Raw genomic sequence first — 18,198 nt, forward strand, 5'->3', positions numbered from 1 at the left:
GGCTTTGTGGAGCTCTCATCTATTTCGCCTGGACTTGCGTTACTTGAGGAAAATAAAAATCCCTATCTATTTAAGGTGCTGCTGTTTGGAATTTGGGTTGTCAAATCTAGTCTCAGATGGATAACACTGAGTTAAACAGAGAAAGCAGGATCTTGGACACGATGTGTTCAGATTAATATCTTCACTTGCCCTGGTTTCAGAGACATCAAAATCTCAGACCGGAAGAATCCGAGGCTTCCTGCCTGAAGACTTAGTGAAGGAAAAGGACATTGAACTGAGAACTTAGAAAACTGGATTCCAAGAAAACTGGGTTCCAAGTCCATTTCTGCCATTCACTAGTTGTGTAATTTGGACAAGTTGGGTAGCTTCACAGGGGCTCAACTTCCCCTAATTATAAAGACAGAGAGTAGAAGTAAATCTCAAAGTTTCCTTCTCTGTTCTAAGCCACTGTTTCTCTCAACCCATGACTGAGTCTACACTGGAAGTGGATCTGTGTAGAGTCACATTTTGGGGCAGTAGTTACAGGTTGGGATGTTGTGGGTGGCACAAGTGTGAGAAATAGCTTTGCTTTTAAAGGCTATTTCTTGCTACCTATAATCCAGTTTACTAAGGATTTTCTTTATACAAAAGTCTTTGTATTTTTTGTGGGTTGATTATTGGCTTAATTAGTGTAATTAAGCAGTTACAAAATTAGTGCAGACCTCTGTAAATAGGTACCAATAATGTGTAATTAAGTAACTACATCTTGTAACTATAGACTTGAAAATGCAGTGCCACTTTAGAGTCTTTGTTCTATTTTGTCAAAAAGTTGTTCTAAATCTACACACAGAACATTTAAGACGTTCACTTTACCCCATAGTTGAATGGGTGTTTTTTTATTCCTGTAAATTATTAACAACACCGTTTTTCCCTATTAGATAATAATAACATTGTATTTTATTTTCCAATCAAACATCTTTTTTTGTGGAGAGTCACAGAGTTAAAATAAATTTCCTTCACACTTTAAGAAAAAGTAGCTGTGACTCAAAAATCAAGTAGAGGGTTTGAGAAATGAAAGGAGAGAAATGGTGGTTTCAATTTATAGTATATAAAATAGAAGCTGGTAGGCTTGAGAAGAGTGATTTGAATTCTAGAAAAGGAAATCCAGAATAGCGCTACATGAATCACCCTGAAGTCACATCATTAGTTGTTGGAAGTAGAGTTTGGCTAATTTTCCAGGTATTTTATATACATTTTATTTGCATCCAAATTTTTAGATGCATAATATTTTTATCATTTGACAAATTTATTACAGGGGTTCCAAGATGATGGAAATGCTCCAGATTTGTGACATCCCTAGTCTTTTCAAATAGATTTGCAAGAATGGTCCTCCAGAGAGCATTCAAAGGGAATCTTCAAAGGGAATCTTCTGTTCCGTTCTAAAGAATAGCATGTCCGGGCTTCCCTGGTGGTGCAGTGGTTGAGAGTCTGCCTGCTGATGCAGGGGACACAGGTTCGTGCCCCGGTCCAGGAAGATCCCCCATGCCGCGGAGCGGCTGGGTCCGTGAGCCATGGCTGCTGAGCCTGCGTGTCTGGAGCCTGTGATCCGCAACAGGAGAGGCCACAACAGTGGGAGGCCCGTGTACTGCAAAAAAAAAAAAATAATAATAATAATAATAACATGTCCTATTGCTGTGTGAATGGGTTAGGAGCTGGGTGTAGTCGCCGTATTGGTGGAGTAAAAAACCATAAATAGTGACTCACATTCGAGGCGTATCGAAGGAAAATGATATGGCCTCTAATACTCCCCTTCCTTAGAACTTGAGGGTTGTGACTTCCTTAGAACTTAGAACCCCTAAGAGGTAGATGAAATGCCCTAGGCTGGGAGTTAGTGTATACTTAATTTTGGTGCAAGTTCTGCCTTTGACTAGTCTTGTGATTTTTCTGTTTCCTCACCTGGGATATGTACCTAAAAAGTGGTTCTTTTAGTGTATCTAGTTGTCAGGGTCAAATGGACAAAGGGTATATGGAAAAGAGCAAAGACAGTTGTAAAGCATATCTTTGTGTTAGGTTTTATTTCCTATTATTATTTGGGGATATGGGAGGTTTGGGGATGCCCTTCCATTTTCTTCGTGTAGGTCACTACTCGCTCCTCTTATTTATACAGATGTAGCTTTTTAATGAAACACCCTCATTTTGCAGATGAAACTGAGGCCCAAAGAAGTCAAGTGGTTTGTGTAAAGTTCAAAGTTGTCTAGCAACAGAGCCATTTTTAGAATGCATTGTTTTTTGACTTCCCATCAAGTGCCCTTTCCAATCACTCTTATTACTTATGGCTAGTGTTGTCCTTGGGGACTGATGGGAGTTGGGGAACCATCTATCCTCATGGATATATCTCTAGGAGTAAAGCAGACCCTTCTTATGTTGACATTTTCCTGGAGGAGATCTGGATGTCGATGCTTCTCAGTATCCATCTGAGACTAGATTTGACAACCCAAATTCCAAACAGCCCTTTTCCTGAAAGATAGGAGGAGGCAAGAATTACATTTGTTGAACTAAGATGATGCTTTCTCAGGTGAATTATGAAAACTTGGGATGAAGAGGAAAAGCATAGGGTGAACTGGCTCTGCCTTATGCAGTATGTGGGGCGATAGTCTGTGGACTTTAGATGAGACTAGAGGGGGTGAAGTTGTTAGGGCAGTGGAGGAGATACTAGGTGTCAAGGAGCTTTTTATTGTATAACGGAAGGAGTTTCGTGGCTTTGGGTAGAGCAGGTTGGTGGTAGATCCAGAGCTATGGTGTATAAATACTCTAGTTATTATGTTCTTGTAACACAAGTTGAAATATGCTTTTTTATGTCTCCACTGGTTACCATTTGCTAACTCTTAACTGAGATGTTTGTTGATCTGCTTCAGGACTTTCTCTTACAATTGGTGGAAAGAGTGCTTTTCCCTTAGGATTGGATAAAAGGATTCATTTTGGACGACTGAACCCACTCTGTGGAATGGATATATAATTTACAGAGGACTTAACTTAAATATAGCTTATAGGCAGAACTACAGCCATGGTATAGTATGATTTTTATTACCTTATCTCTCCTTACTAAGAAATGGAAAAAATTTGAGACATTTCTAGTTTCTATTCAGCTTCTCTTCTTTCAACACTTTAGTTTTTAATTTCTTGTCTATGTTTCCCTGCAGTTTGCATTCCATACTAAACTGCCTTAGAAAGTTTTTTTTAATTGAATGATGAACTGTAGTATCAATTAAGGAGACTATTCAGTGTCTTTACATACAGTTATTCAAGTTCAGACTGGATTTCTAAGTGGACCACTTCTCTGAAGCTCTAGTTACCTTCATTCCCATTCCTAATATCATGCTAAAACTTCTAATTCACACTTTAAACAATGCCTGCCACTTCTTTGGTATTGGGAAAGCCTATTGGGTTTTATATCTCTGCACAAGGCTGAACTACTCAGAATTGTTCTGTGGCAACAAGTTTACCAGCCCTAAATTTTGTTGACCAGATGAGAACAATGGCTAGGAAGTTTAATCACTGTCTGTAGAAGTGCATCAAATTATATGAAATTCTTTTATCATCTGGTTTTGATGAATAGGACATCATATATTTTGTCTACCCTGGATCAAGGGCATTGTATTTTCCATTTAATTATTTTAAGCTCACTATGTTAGGTCAGAAACAGTGAAGGGTCTGAGATTTTATCCTACATACAAGCTAACAAGTCATGCTGCCATTGCGTGTCCTCTGTGTATATGTGTGTGTACTAACAGAAAACAGAAGACCTCTGGGTCAGACCCAAAGACAGTTCATTATGTACAGAAAAACCTGCAACTTCTTAGCTCTGGTTCTCCAAGCCCCAATCTGCACGTGGTGATACGGTGAGGGCCAGCTAGTAACTGCGCATGTGGTAGGGTGCATTACAGGACAGGAATTCCACAGTAAGGAAGCTCTGATCTTATATAGGGCCTCTGGCAGCTTGCCCATCCTTCACTTCCAAAAGAAAGAGACCTCTCTTTAGTCCCTTTAGATCTTTCTTTAGTAAACCAGTCTTTTCCAGGTTGGGAAGAAGTCTTTACCTTTACTACCCTGGAATGTCTCTGGAGAGGGGTCTTTAAACTTTACTATATTGGTCAGGAAACAGATCCTTCCTCTGACGTGGAGGGATACACTGTCTCTAGTTTCCAAAGCTGTTTGCTAGTCAAACATTCTGGAAGAGATAGTTCGAGATGTGCATAAACATCAGACTCATGAAGAATTCTCTCTCAACATATATGTAGACAACATCTTTCCCATAAACCAATTAATAAAAAAACAAAAACAGATAAACGTTTGAGGCTCCTCGTGAACTCTAGGATAAAATCTAAACTTCTTAGCCTGGCATTCAAGGCCCTTCTCTCTCTGTCTGCCTTCTACAATTCCCCATCTCTAATCCTCTGCTTGGACATAACTGACTTCTCAGTGCTGTCTTTTCCTTTCTGCATAGTCTTTCTCATGGCCTTCATTCTCACCTTCCCCTGTTTTTGGAGTGCCTTCCCTCATCTCCTTTCTGTTTTATTAATTCCTTCTCATATTTCAAGAACTAGTTCATCAAGGGTGTATCACCCATCAGGCACCCATTCTTTCCAGTTTTAGGGTAGGTACATCTTCCTATCTGAGCTAATACTAAAACCTGGCATTCATTGTATGCAAAAGGATACATACAGTGTGACCTGATTTCCTTGCAAGGAGACTATCACCCCCAGGGCTCAGCTATTTTAAGGTCAGAATGCAGTGGGGAGTAGAGTGGGTCACACTGGTCTGTGGCCTGGTTAGCCTGGTACCTCAGTCCTTCAAAGGCCCCTTAGATTAAAAGCAGGTTGCTGGGCTTCCCTGGTGGCGCAGTGGTTGAGAGTCCGCCTGCCGACGCGGGGGACACGGGTTCGTGCTCCGGTCTGGGAAGATCCCACATGCCGCGGAGCAGCTGGGCCCGTGAGCCATGGCCCCTGAGACTGCGCATCCAGAGCCTGTGCTCCGCAATGGGAGAGGCCACAACAGTGAGAGGCCACAACAGTGAGGCCCGCGTACCAAAAAAAAAAAAAAAAAAAAAGCAGGTTCCTGAGGAAACCAAGGCTGTGGACTGTATTCTGATCCCCTAAATTCAGGATTAAAATATGCCCCCAGCCTCTTCAGCTATGTCCCACTTCCAGCTCCAATCATCCTTCTAGAGAAGGGCTTCTCAAAACTTAACATGCATGAGAAATACCTTAGGAACCTTATTTAGTAGGTCTGGGGAAGGACTTGAGAATCTGTATTTCTGAAAAGCTCCTGAGTTATACTGATGCTGCTGGGCCATGGATCACACTTTAAGAGGAAAGGTTCTAGATAATTTTTAGTGATCAGGGTATGTGTGTACATACATGTGAATCTCTGCAAATGCTGTTTACCTAGAAAAAGAATCCAGAAAAGGAACTGATATTTCTGAGAATATTATATCAGAGGCAGGATTTTTTTTCTTTTCCATTTTACAGCTGAGAAAACTGAGATTAGAAAGAATAAATCTTTCTGATAATAAGCAAAAGAGCTAGAATTCATACTCATTCCTTCTCATTCCAAATCCTCGGTCTGTCCACCACACTAAGGTCAAGGTATTTCAGGCCTGTTGACTGACACGTGGAAATAATACCCTAGGCAGCCCGCAGGCCCTGAATAACTCTGCAGTGCTTTCAGTTGAGGTGTCTTGCAGAGCAGGCAAGCGGGGTATGTGGTCAGCTTGGATCCAGTTGACGAGAGCCCCTTGAAAGACAAGGTACCTTGTATACAGAAGCATGTTGGAAAGTTCACAGAGTTCTTTTCTTGCTCTGTAACTTTCTCTGAATTTTCCAGACCATGTAATCCTCTGTAATTTCCAAAACCTAATAGCTTTTATTTTATTATTTATTTATTGAAGTATAGTTGATTTACAATGTTGTGTTAATTACTGCTGTACAGCAAAGTGATTCGGTTATACAAATATATACATTCTTTTTTAATATATATTCTTTTCATTATGGTTTATCATAGGATATTGAATATAGCTCCCTGTGCTATACAGTAGGACCTTGTTGTTTATCCATTCTGTATATAATAGCTTACGTCTGCTAACCCCAACCTCCTACTCCATCTCTCCCCCAGCCCCCTCCCCCTGACAACCACCAGTCTGTTCTCTATGTCTGTGATTCTGTTTCTGTTTCATAGATAGGTTCATTTGTATCATATTTTAGATTCCACATATAATCGATATCATATGGTATTTGTCCTTTTCTGACTTACTTCACTTAGTATGATAATCTCCAGTTGCATCCATGTTGCTGCAAATGGCATTATTTTGTTCTTTTTTATGACGGGGTAGTATTCCATTGTATCTATGTACCACATCTTTTTTCTGCATTCATTTCTCGATGGACATTTAGGTTGTTTCCATGTCTTGGCTATTTGTGAATAGTGCTGCTATGAACATAGGGGTGCATGTATCTTTTTGAATTATAGTTTTGTCCAAATATATGCCCAGGAGCAGATTTGCTGGAGAACCTAATAGCTTTTTTTTTTTTTTTTTTTTTTTTTTTGGCGGTACACAGGCCTCTCACTGCCGTGGCCTCTCCTGTTGCGGAGCGCAGGCCCCGGACACGCAGGCTCAGCAGCCATGGCTCACAGGCCCAGCTGCTCCGCGGCATGTGGGATCTTCCTGGACCAGGGCACGAACCCGTGTCCCCTGCATCGGCAGGCGGACTCTCAACCACTGCGCCACCAGGGAAGCCCAAACCTAATAGCTTTTAATGTCTTTTTCCAGTGTTTATTCATTGCTCTCCTGATTAAGGTATTTAGCTTTTAACCACATGGCATATACAGTGGGAAGTCAATACCAGGAAATAGCCTCATGGGGCTGGGCAGAAATGCTGCCCCTCCCCTGGCCTCCTTATCCTCCCCTCCCTGCCCCAGCCCTACCTTCTCCTGACCACACCTGTGGTCTCTGTGCGGTCTTGGGGGTAGAGACTGGCCAGTGAGCCATGGGCAGGGTTGTTTCAACCCTCATCTTCTGGTACTCCCTTCACTAGCAGGGGCTCCCTGAAAGTGCAGGACTCCTGGACCATCAGTACCAGGAAGGCCCAGCAAAAGCAAGTGAGCTCAGTGACTCTCAGACTTAGCAACGTGTCACAGTCACTTGGGGAACTTAAAAAGATACTGATTCCCAGCCTCACTTGGCTCTAGTGATTCTGAATCTCTGTAGATGGGGATCCTGTACTCTGTCTTCTTAGAAGAGCTACCTGGGTGGTACTGATACAGCTGGTTCTTTGACCAGCCTTCAGGACCCTTGTGTATAGGAGGGAAAAGACCCTCACACCAGGTTGGCAGTCAAGGTTGATCCCTATCACAACTTATTCCTGGGCCCTCAGGCAGGGTCATTTTCCCCTGTTCTAGGTCTCTGTTTTCACATGTATAAAATGAGGGATCAGGTTAGGTAATTTATTTGGCTGCTTACGGTTTTAAGTTCCAAAGACTCCACTGGGGTTACTGTGGCCCTAGAGAAAGCTCAGAGTGGCCTCAGGGTCACAGTCACCAAAGGTCCTCCGACGTGTGGCTCCCTGTTTAGTCTTGCTTGTTCCCCTCTTCAGGTATAAGACAGAGTTCTTCCCTTCCAGGGTGCTGTAGGACGAGCCGCTGCTGGTGTTTGTACCACTTCCAGGGCTCACCTCCTTCCCCACTAGTCATGTGGAGACACTAGATATTATCATTTGGGGGTTAGTAATATTTTAACTGGTTTAATTTGATTTTGCCTAAACTTACTCAGCATTACGACATGTCTAGCACTCTGCAAGAGTTTATGAGCTACAATTCCTAGAGATGAGTGGCTTTCCATCTGGCTGCGGCAACATGATGTCAATATGCTGAACTCAATAGGAATTCCAGGTGGGATAGTAGGTGTTCAGGGCTGGGAAGCTGGGAAGGCTTCATGGAGAAGCTGGTGCAGTTTTAACTGAGATTCTAGGCACAGGCAGAAGTCCCAGATGGGCAGAGATAGAAGAAGGAGGAGGCTAGTATAGGAAGACAAATCATCCTGGACACACATCCTGGGCCATTTCTAGAACAGGCAGGAGACTAACGGGAAGGAATATACTGGGGAGTGTAAGATGAGGCCAGGGTGATAAACTGACCCACTGAAGGGTTCAGACACTGTCCTGTGGCAACAGGGAGTCATGGTAGACTCCTGAATGAGGTAGGGATGTGATAAAAGCATTGTTCTGGGAAGACAGTTTGGGTAAGAGTATACCGAATAGTCTAGAGAAGAGAGAAAGCTATTGTAGTATTAATCAAGGAGTTAATCCGTGGCTGTGGCTGCTGTCCTGAGAGCCCAGTTCTGGGGCTGCCTTGGCTCTTCGGCCTGATGAAAACCCTTCACCTCGGGTTGGATTCCTCTGGTGCGATATGACCTCAGTCAATTCAGTACACATCTACCCAAACACTTCTTTGTCTGCAGCATTCAGTTAGGTTCTGTAGAGGATATGATGAAAATCAGGACAGCGACCCTCCTTTCAAGATTGTAATCGAGTAAATAGCTGTGTTCCTGACTTCTATGTCCTGGCCCCATGCCAGGAAGGTTCAGGAACTGTCTGTCATGCATCTGTTCCCATATCCATTCTCTGAGCACCTTCTTGTGCACTAGGAACTATCAAAGGCGATAATGAGAATTCAACTCACTAACGCTCATGAACCTTGGAGTTTATGTGGAGAAACCTGTGGACCTGGGATGACAAAATTAACAGTCGCCTGCTGAACGATGAGATCTCCACTCTTAATGAAATAGAAGCCAAAGAAGGAAGAGAAGGTGGTGATGAGAGAGGCCGGAGAAGCCTTTGTTACTGAGCAGAAGGGCTCGTGTGCCCATGGGACAGAAAGCCAAACTCTGATGGCAGGTGTTTGCAGCAAAGCAAGGGTTTATTGCTGGGTGCCAAGCAAGGGAGTGGGAGACAAGTCTTGGATCCACTCCGAATTGGTCTTTGAGTGACGGGTTTTTATAAAGGGGAAGAACTAAGAAGTTGGGATTAATCATCTTCTTGTAACATTTCTTAATCATTGTTTTGGGAGTCCGAATGCCTACGGTTTACAAGTCTGTGGTCTGGTGGCCCATGACCTAGGGGGTCTGTTAGCTCACCTTGCCCTGGAGAAACAACCTGAGTCTGTATGTTAACATACAGACATAATGTTATTGACAAAAGCAATTTTAGTCCTCTGACTCTGATTATTGTTCAGTTAGCACAGGATTGAGGTCAGAGGCAACAAGAAAGGGGATAACATTTTGGATAGAGAGGTTAATCATAAACTCGGCGGGGGAACTCGGTTTTAGGGGGACTCGGTATCACCTTCTTGGAGGGGGTGAGACTTCATCTAGCAAGGAGAGAGGATGTGCTCAGAACAGCACAGTTCAACTGCAATATGATGCAAGCCACAAACGTCATTTTAAGTTTTAGAGTAGCCACATTAAAAAACTAAAAAGAGGGCTTCCCTGGTGGCACAGTGGTTGAGAGTCCGCCTGCCGATGCAGGGGACGCGGGTTCGTGCCCCAGTCTGGGAGGATCCCACATGCCGCGGAGCGGCTGGGCCCATGAGCCACGGCTGCTGAGCCTGCGCATCCGGAGCCTGTGCTCCGCAAAGGGAGAGGCCACAACAGTGAGAGGCCCGTGTACCGCAAAAAAAAAAAAAACCTAAAAAGAAATAGGCGTAATTCATTTTGATATGTTTTATTTAGCCTAATACAACCAAAGTATCAATATTATTATTTCAACATGTAAGCAATATAGAAATTATTAATGAGGTATTTTACCATCTTTTGTTTTTTGTGTACTGAATCTTTGATGATTTTAGAGGTGTATTTTACACATACAGCTCATCTCGCTTTGGACTAGCCACATTTCAAGTGCTCAGTAGCAACATGTAATGGACATCACAGGAGGGTGGGTAGACAAGCAATTCCACATAGCTGTATTAACCCTAAATATATGGGTCTCAGTGCAGCCGTCACAGGAGGGAAAAGCCCTGGGCCCAAGGAAGCAGACACGCTATGGGAAAATGAGGAATAAAAATAAGTTAAGTTCCAGGGGCTTAAAAGACTTGGCACAGGGAGGTACCCACGTTTTCTGACACAACAAATTGTAAATGGCTCTGGGAGAAAAGAGGCCCTGAATAGGAGCTGCATTTCCAGAGAAATGAGAGTCCTTAAAGCTGTCTGAATAGAAAATAAGGTTATCATTATTCCTTATCATTAGAAGAGAGAAGAATATTAAAAGGAATCAGTTCAGCTTGAATAAAAAAGATAAATTTCAAGGAAACTGGCATACAGTTCATCCATGACTGGATTTGCTGTAATAAAGTCAGCCAGGGAATAAGCCCGGTGATTTACAGGGAGCTTGCTTCTGTAAAATTTACAAACTGCTGTGATAAAATGTCACCTTTTATGATGCATTCCACCCGGGCTGCATATATAAAAGGCACTGCAATGGAAAGTGTTGCAAAAACAAAGCCGTGGCCTGGCTCCCCAGCTGCCTTTGTCTGCTTTCCCAGCAGAACTGGGGATTTATGGAAAGAAGACCCAACCTCTCGCCTTTTACAGTTGTGGTTTGCAAACTGCCAGTGAAATGGCATCATTTCCTTTGGTTTTATTTTGCCTCCTCGGGGACTGCTTTCAATAATTTTGACTAGGAAAGCTTGGGGTGGGGTGCGAAAGGCTGGGATGAGGGAGACAAGACCCCTGATTCCAAGGGCTTCCAATCCAGTGGGGAAAGCGAGCATGCCCCCGAGTGATTTAACACAAATGTGGCAGGTAGGAACGTTTAATACAATCCATGTCATAATCCTTTACTTTTCTAGATCAAAATTTATCTGCTCTGAGTCTCCATCTGCCTGTTTGGTGGGAAATTAAATCCCAGTCATTACTGGGGTTCCTTCCCTACTCTATGAGATCATAGATGAATCCTGGGCTTTCACGGTACCCCAAGCCCAGGAGAGCCAGGTCCTCGGGCCATGATTTGTCCTTCTTCACATTTGTCCTTTTGCCTTCACAGTGGCCCTGTTGAGAATGATCCTGTCCCTCTGCCTCTCAGTCCTCGTGTTCTGAGGGAGTCACAGGGATAGCCCTCTGGTACCTCCCCCAGTGACCGCAGCCATCCACCCAACAGCCCCAAACAGATCTCCTATCCCCACCCACCCAGGGCACTGCCTCTCAGTGAGGCCACTGGCATCTCACCTTAACACCAGTCTCAAAGGAAACTTCACTCTCCTCAAGTCGGTGGCTTCTCTCTCCCCTCTCAGCACTCAAATCCATGTCCTCTTTTCAACAACCCCAGCTCTATGTTCCTCAGTGGATCCGAAATATAAATTCTGTGTGTGTGTCTCTGTGCACATATGTACATGTATGTGTGTAAAGATAAACTTGGATCTTGAAAAAAAAGCAATGTTGGCTCCTTTGTCCAGAGGTGGATGTAGGGAAATCAGTGTTCACGCCAGTTACTTAGTTTCTCTTCTGATAATTTTTTTGGCTATACTAGGTAGACAAGAATCTGTGCTATAATGAAGCTAGAAGCAAAGTGCCTGGGGATGTCAAGGGTGAGAGAGATGACTTTGAACATGGAGGAGCCAGGAGAGGCTCCAGGGAATAGGTGAGGTCTGATCAGGCTGTGAAGGATAAGAGAAGTTGGCTCTGTAGGCAAGGTCAGTTCAGGCGAGGTTAATTCAGGCCTGAGCTGGGCCTGCAGCGGGGGGATGGGCCAGGAAAGAACATTCCCTTTGTGTGTGGGTGAGATGGGAGGCTATCGAGGAGGAGGAAGTGGGACTATAGGGTTTGGATACAAGGAAGAGGGGCGGTGGCTGCTGTGTGGGCTGCTAAGCAGTGTGAAATGTACTGTCATGTGGCTATAGCAAGTACTTAAGCTCATCCTTGGCAGTTCTCAAGTAGTGGATGTAATTTAGCTTATGAAACTGGATATGTGGTATGTGGGTGGCACTGAAAACAAGAATACATTCCTGAGACGCTGCCACAAAAATGTTTGTCCATCAGATACCAGGAAAATATCCAAGCTGTCATAGCCAGACAGGTACTTGGATAACTTTATCCAAAGTGTGCTCCTTGACATTAACTTACCCAATACCTAACTCTCCATTGCACCAAGGGCCTGGGGCAGCATGCAGCACTGAGATCGCTCCCAATACCCTAATCCCTACCCACTCCCCTTGCCCCTCTTTCTCTGTTGTACAGGTACTGATGTCCGGCTCCTGCCTGTTAGACCTGGCAATCCTGGGAGGAGGAGGACCAGTCTCTCAGGAGGCAGAGTCCAACAGAGGCTCCTAGGGTTGCATTGGCCAGGGAGGCTGGCAGCTGGAGACAGGCTTTCAGGAATGAGAACCCCAGGATATGGTAGTGGGAAAACCACTATTATAGTCAGTAGCAAGTTGGGAACAGACAACAAAACAAGCAAGCAATCCATTTAGAGGCAAGGAGAATTGAGAGTAAATCAGTTCAGGAATGGGATCAGGTCAGTGGTTCAGAACCCAGGCTTCATCAGCAGCAGCACGCTGAATTCCTTGGTTACGTACTGCTTGGTATGTATGATGCTGGGTGGCCATGGGGATTTGCAGGGACTGTAGACCTAGTTTGCTAAAGAGGGAATGAAGCTGGTTGCTTTGAACTTCGACTTCCCCTGAGAGCTGAACCCTCTTAGCTGGAGAAGGGAAACATCAGCTTCCTTGTTCCACTCTTCCTTGGTTAGAAGGTGCCAGGGGGTCTGGTAAGAGAGTAGCCTGGACGGCTGGATAAGGTCCAAATCCAAACTGTTGGGCAGCTCTTCTGTGTCTTGGTTCTCTGCATCCTCAGTCATCAGCCTTCAGGAACTGTCCATTAAGGATCTGTCACTTGCAAAAGATGTATCTCCCAAATTAAGAGTTTAACTAGATTTTGTTCTGGGAATTGAGCAAGAATTGGCAATAATTTAGCTTATAAAACTGTAGTTTAATGAAAGTATAGGACAATAGGCCTGGAAGAGGCTTTTTACTATCATAAGATGAGAGTTTCTATGGGTGTTCTGACAGATTTACTGTTGTTTTAACTTAATAAACGATTTCTGTTTTAGCGTTGTTATTGTTCCCATGGTTATAGGACACTCTATATTGTGTTATTATATTATCCCTCCCCCTCGGTTTTTATGGTGGCATTTTTCTCTTTGCTTAGCTTGTAAATATACACATTTCTTCTGATCCTCCCAACTCTTCCAGGCACATGTAGAAATACCAGTTTGTCAGTACATGGGGTGGAATTTGCCCCAACCCATCCTTCCTTTCTTCCTTCTGGCTCATAAGGGCAGATTCCTCTTGAAGTCAGTACCCTCCTCCCAAATTGTTTTCATTTCTTCCTTCAAGCTATCCAAATAAAAATAACAGTTATAAGGTCTTATGCTTATAAAGCGTTTTTAGCTTTAAAATATGTTGTCTGGTGTGACCTTTATGATTGTCTGCGTGGTGGGCCATATGGAGGATGGGGATGTATTACTGTCTCCATTTTACATTGGGAAATGCAGTTCTCAGAGGATAAATAGGATGCTGAGGATTGCTTAGCAAGTCAGTGGTAGAGGCTGGACCAGAACTCAGCTTTCCTGGCCGGTGGTCAAGGCACTTCCCAGGTTGGAAGGGCTGGGTGGAGGAAGAAGGACTGATCATCAAAGTGGTAGCCTGTTGGCCATGGAATACTCCATCACTGTTCCATTACCCACTCAACAGATAATACAGAGCCTTACCCTCTCTTTTCTTCTCTTCTTATTCCCCAAGAGAGAAATCGCTGCCAGGAAGGAAAAGCAAATTTAAATCTATATCCTTCACTGTCACTGGACAGAGCCCATCAACATTAGATGGACAACAAGGTGGTCAACATTATGTAGGGGAGTTAGGACCGGCTGTAAGGGAAACCAGATCAAGTAGGAAAGGAATGGAAGAGCACCAATACCTGTGCCTGGTACCTCGTCTCAGTTAATTCTTTTTTTTTTTTGCGGTACGCGGGCCTCTCGCTGTTGCGGCCTCTCCCATTGCGGAGCATGGGCTCCGGACACGCAGGCTCAGCGGCCATGGCTCACAGGCACAGCCGCTCCACAGCATGTGGGATCTTCCCGGACCGGGGCACGAACCCGTGTCCCCTGCATCAGCAGGCGGACTCTCAACCACTGTGCCACCAGGGAAGCCCCTCAGTTAATTCTTTTAACAATCCTGCAAGGTAGGTGAATCCCAACTTCAAAAGAGAAATCTGGACAAAAAGAGTCAGGGACAAAAATGGGGGTCAAGCACCGAAGCATGTGACAGCACTAGATTCAAATTTGCCTCTAAAACCCAGAGTCTTGGGCCCCTGTCCACTTGTCTACCTTTTAACCTTTTTTCTTCCTCAGTACCCAGGAGCCCATATCTCTCATGAGAGTCCCCATTCTCTCCCAGGACTAGGGGTTTAAAATTTGGTAACATCTGATCAGAGTAAAAATATCGTTAAGAGATAAAGGGCTAACAAACCTAAACCTTTTGTCTATATTTGAATTTTAAAGAAGATTAAGTGAACTATTGTTTTAGATTAATCTTTTTTTGGAGGATGATTTGGGTTGGGGAAAGGTGAAATGACTGTTCCTGGAGCCTCTGGCAGCCAATCAGGATGAAGCTGCCGTCCTCATCCATCAACATTCATCAGCTGCCGGCTCCTCAGATATAATGGAAAGATCTTTTCTAGTTCTAACACTCTATGTTTCTATGACTGAATTCACCTAAGTTGGCCTCTCTCTGGGCCTGGACCCTGTGCTCCGTTCAGGAAGGACATGCACCAAGCCTATGCTTCTCATCTAGCTTTTTTTTTTTTTTTTTTTTTTTTTTTTGCGGTACGCGGGCCTCTCACTGCTGTGGCCTCTCCTGTTGTGGAGCACAGGCTCCGGACGCGCAGGCTCAGTGGCCATGGCTCACGGGCCCAGCCGCTCTGCGGCATGTGGGATCTTCCCGGACCGGGGCACGAACCCGTGTCCCCTGCATCGGCAGGCGGACCCTCAACCACCGCGCCACCAGGGAAGCACCTCATCTAGCTTTTTATTTGTTGCAGCTGGTCCCTAACCCAGTTCACCTCCTCCTTCCTGTGGATAGGCTCAATTACAGCCCTCGGGGAATTTCCTGCCCAAAGTCCTTAACCCAGCTGAAGATCCAGAGTCTGGGGGAGAAGGGGGCTTCGGCTTATCAGGGTTTACACTCTCTACTATGTCTCTTTATGTTTTCCCTCCCTCTTAAGTCTTAAGTCTTAAGATTTCTGGGATTTGAGTTTCAGAATGATAGGGAGAGAGCGCTTTTCCTAGAGACTGGACATTCTCCTTGGCCTGAAAAGATCCCGTTTACCTCTCTAGTTTACTGAGGCTTCGTACAGTGTAACTTTCTTTCCTCTCTTCTTTTCCTTTCCTTCCCTCCTGTTCTTCTTTGTTTAAATTCGTTTATAAGGTTTTTGCTGAACCCCATCAGAAGGAATGCTAAGCAGGATGGATCACGGGGGTCATCCTAGGAAACCCTGTGATATTCTTAGGGTCTGTGCCCTGCCTGGTTCAGAAGTGCCAGAACTGCTAACCTGGGGTTGAGCCTCTGGATTTCCTATATTCCAGGAGAGTATTTTTCCTATTATTATTAGTATTCTTTTTTTCTGCTCTATCAGCATGAGCCTTCCTAGCTCCAGGTGACTATCTGATTCACCACCAATATTTTAATTTCAGCCAGTTCTGCTATTGCTCTGAGCTCCAAGTCAGCAGCCCAAATCTCAGCATCATAATTCTGAGAGAAGGTGTAGGCCATGGGCCCAGGCTCTGATATGGCCGGTTACAACTTACAGTAATTATTCTGTAAGCACAGAATTGAATTTGCACTAAAAACCAACTGCCAGGGCCAAGACAGCTTTTGGGCAATGATTATGGATCCCTGACAATAAAGTGCTGCCAAAAATTTTTGGAGGAGGTGACAGACATAGTCAATGTATTACTTTATGAAGTATTTGCTGAGATATTAAGATACTTCAGGTCAGTGACTGTGTTTTACTCATCTTTAATTCCCAGTGCAGAGCTCAGCACTGAGAATATAGAGGCATGAATACTCTGAGTAGGATTAATGAATAAATGAATGGATAAATATGTGCATGGCACTGATTGTAGAGAGGCGAAATCAGAGGCTGGGAACATTTTCAAAAGGCCTTGGTAATCATAAGATAAAATGACATGGTGATTGATCACATATGTAGGGAAGGAAATAATAAAAATTGATTTTAAGTTTATTATTAAAACTTTGGAGAATGGAGACATTATGTCTTTGGAAATAGAAGAGATAGATAAGACAGCTGGATTGAGGTGGGGGGAGGAGATGTCAACATTAGTATAGGCATGTAGAGATTGAAGTGATACTGGGACATCCAGATGAACACACAGAATAGGCAGCTAGAGAAAGGATGAGAGATCAAGACAGAGGTCTGGGCTTGGGGTGGGGATGCTGAAGTTCTTTTCTAGTAGGTGGTATTTTCTGTGGAAGAAAATTAGATATCTAAGGGAGGGAGTGCAGAGAGAATAAAAGAATGTCTGAAGAATGTGACTCGATGGGAAACTATTAAGTCTTTACATGGAGCTGATGGGTTAGTCTAAATATACTCAGTGACATAGAAAAGTAAATTAGTTATGGTACCATTTCCAATGCTATACACCAATTACTGATGACCACTGTTTAAGAGTACTTCTGTCTGCAAGCCAAGAATGAATCTTTATATGTGGTATAGAGATCCACCCATTCATCTGCCCACCCATCCGTGTCTGTTTACCTCCACATCCATCCATCTATCCATCCTTCCATCAACCTACCCTCCCACTCACCCATCCATAATCTCTCCAACATTTATGGAATGGCTTTTCTAGGGTAGGCTAAGGAACAGAGACTTTTTAGCACTACTGATAAATCTTAACACGCAGCCACATTTGCACTGAGTCTGCCCACACGTGTGTCCCAGTAGTACCAACTCCTCACCATGTCTACCTCCTTTTCCTTCTGCTCCAGATCATATGAAAATGTGACACCCCACAACCTGCTGTGTCCTTGTGGTAAATTTTCCTTCTGTAACCACTTCTCCCTCTTGAGCCTTCTTTTTTATTGTTTTTTTTTCTTTGCGGTACGCGGGCCTCTCACTGCTGTGGCCTCTCCTGTTGTGGAGCACAGGCTCCGGACACGCAGGCTCAGTGGCCATGGCTCACGGGCCCAGCCGCTCCACGGCATGTGGGATCTTCCCGGACCGGGGCACGAACCCGTGTCCCCTGCATTGGCAGGCGGACTCTCAACCACTGCGCCACCAGGGAAGCCCTTGAACCTTCTTGTTGCCAGCTCAGTGTAGCTCCTGCCCAAGCCTGCTCTTCCCAGGAGATGCCTCAGTTTTCAGTCCACCTCCCAAACAAAACAAAATTTAGGATAAAGTCAGTAACCCTAGAATTCCATTCTCTGGTAATCCTTTTGCAGCTGCCCATCTGCTGGCGGGGAGGTGGTGGTGGTGGTTCCTATTTATAGAAGGAACTTAGAGTGAGATAGCTTACCTTGAAGGGCTGATAGCAACTGTGGTTGACTCATGGGGAGATATTTGGGTAGGGGGTCTTCTCAGAGCCCCTCCAGCCACTCTGTGATGCCTATTCTGGCAATACTGGTCTTTGAACAAGTCACAGTGGTTAACACTATGGACTTTGGAAGTGAATAAGCTTGGTTTGAAGCTGGCTTTGCCAGTTCCCATCTGTGTGACCTTAGATACTTTCTGTTACTTCTCTGAGCCCCCTTTTCTGCATTACCAAAGCGCCGATGGTATCTGTCTCACAGGGTTGAATGAGAGTTAAATGGAACAGTAACAATATAGCTGTTTATCAGTGGTGCTTAGTGTGTACCAGGAACCAGTCTAAGTGATCACTATGGGAATTACATAATTTAATCCCTTATAAAACTGTATTATCCCCATTTGGTAGCTAAGGCTCAGAGGGGCTAAGTAACTTGCCAAGGTCACACAGTTAGCGAGTGGCAGAGTTGAGCATGACTCTGACAGTAAGATTTTGTAGCCATGCTCTTAACCAGTTCACCAGATTGCCTCCTAGATCGCGAGGGTTCAGCCCTTGACGTGTGGTTAGCACT

This window comes from Mesoplodon mirus, assembly GCF_964341445.2.
Source record: "Mesoplodon mirus genome assembly, chromosome: 14".
Classification (NCBI taxonomy): domain Eukaryota; kingdom Metazoa; phylum Chordata; class Mammalia; order Artiodactyla; family Ziphiidae; genus Mesoplodon; species Mesoplodon mirus.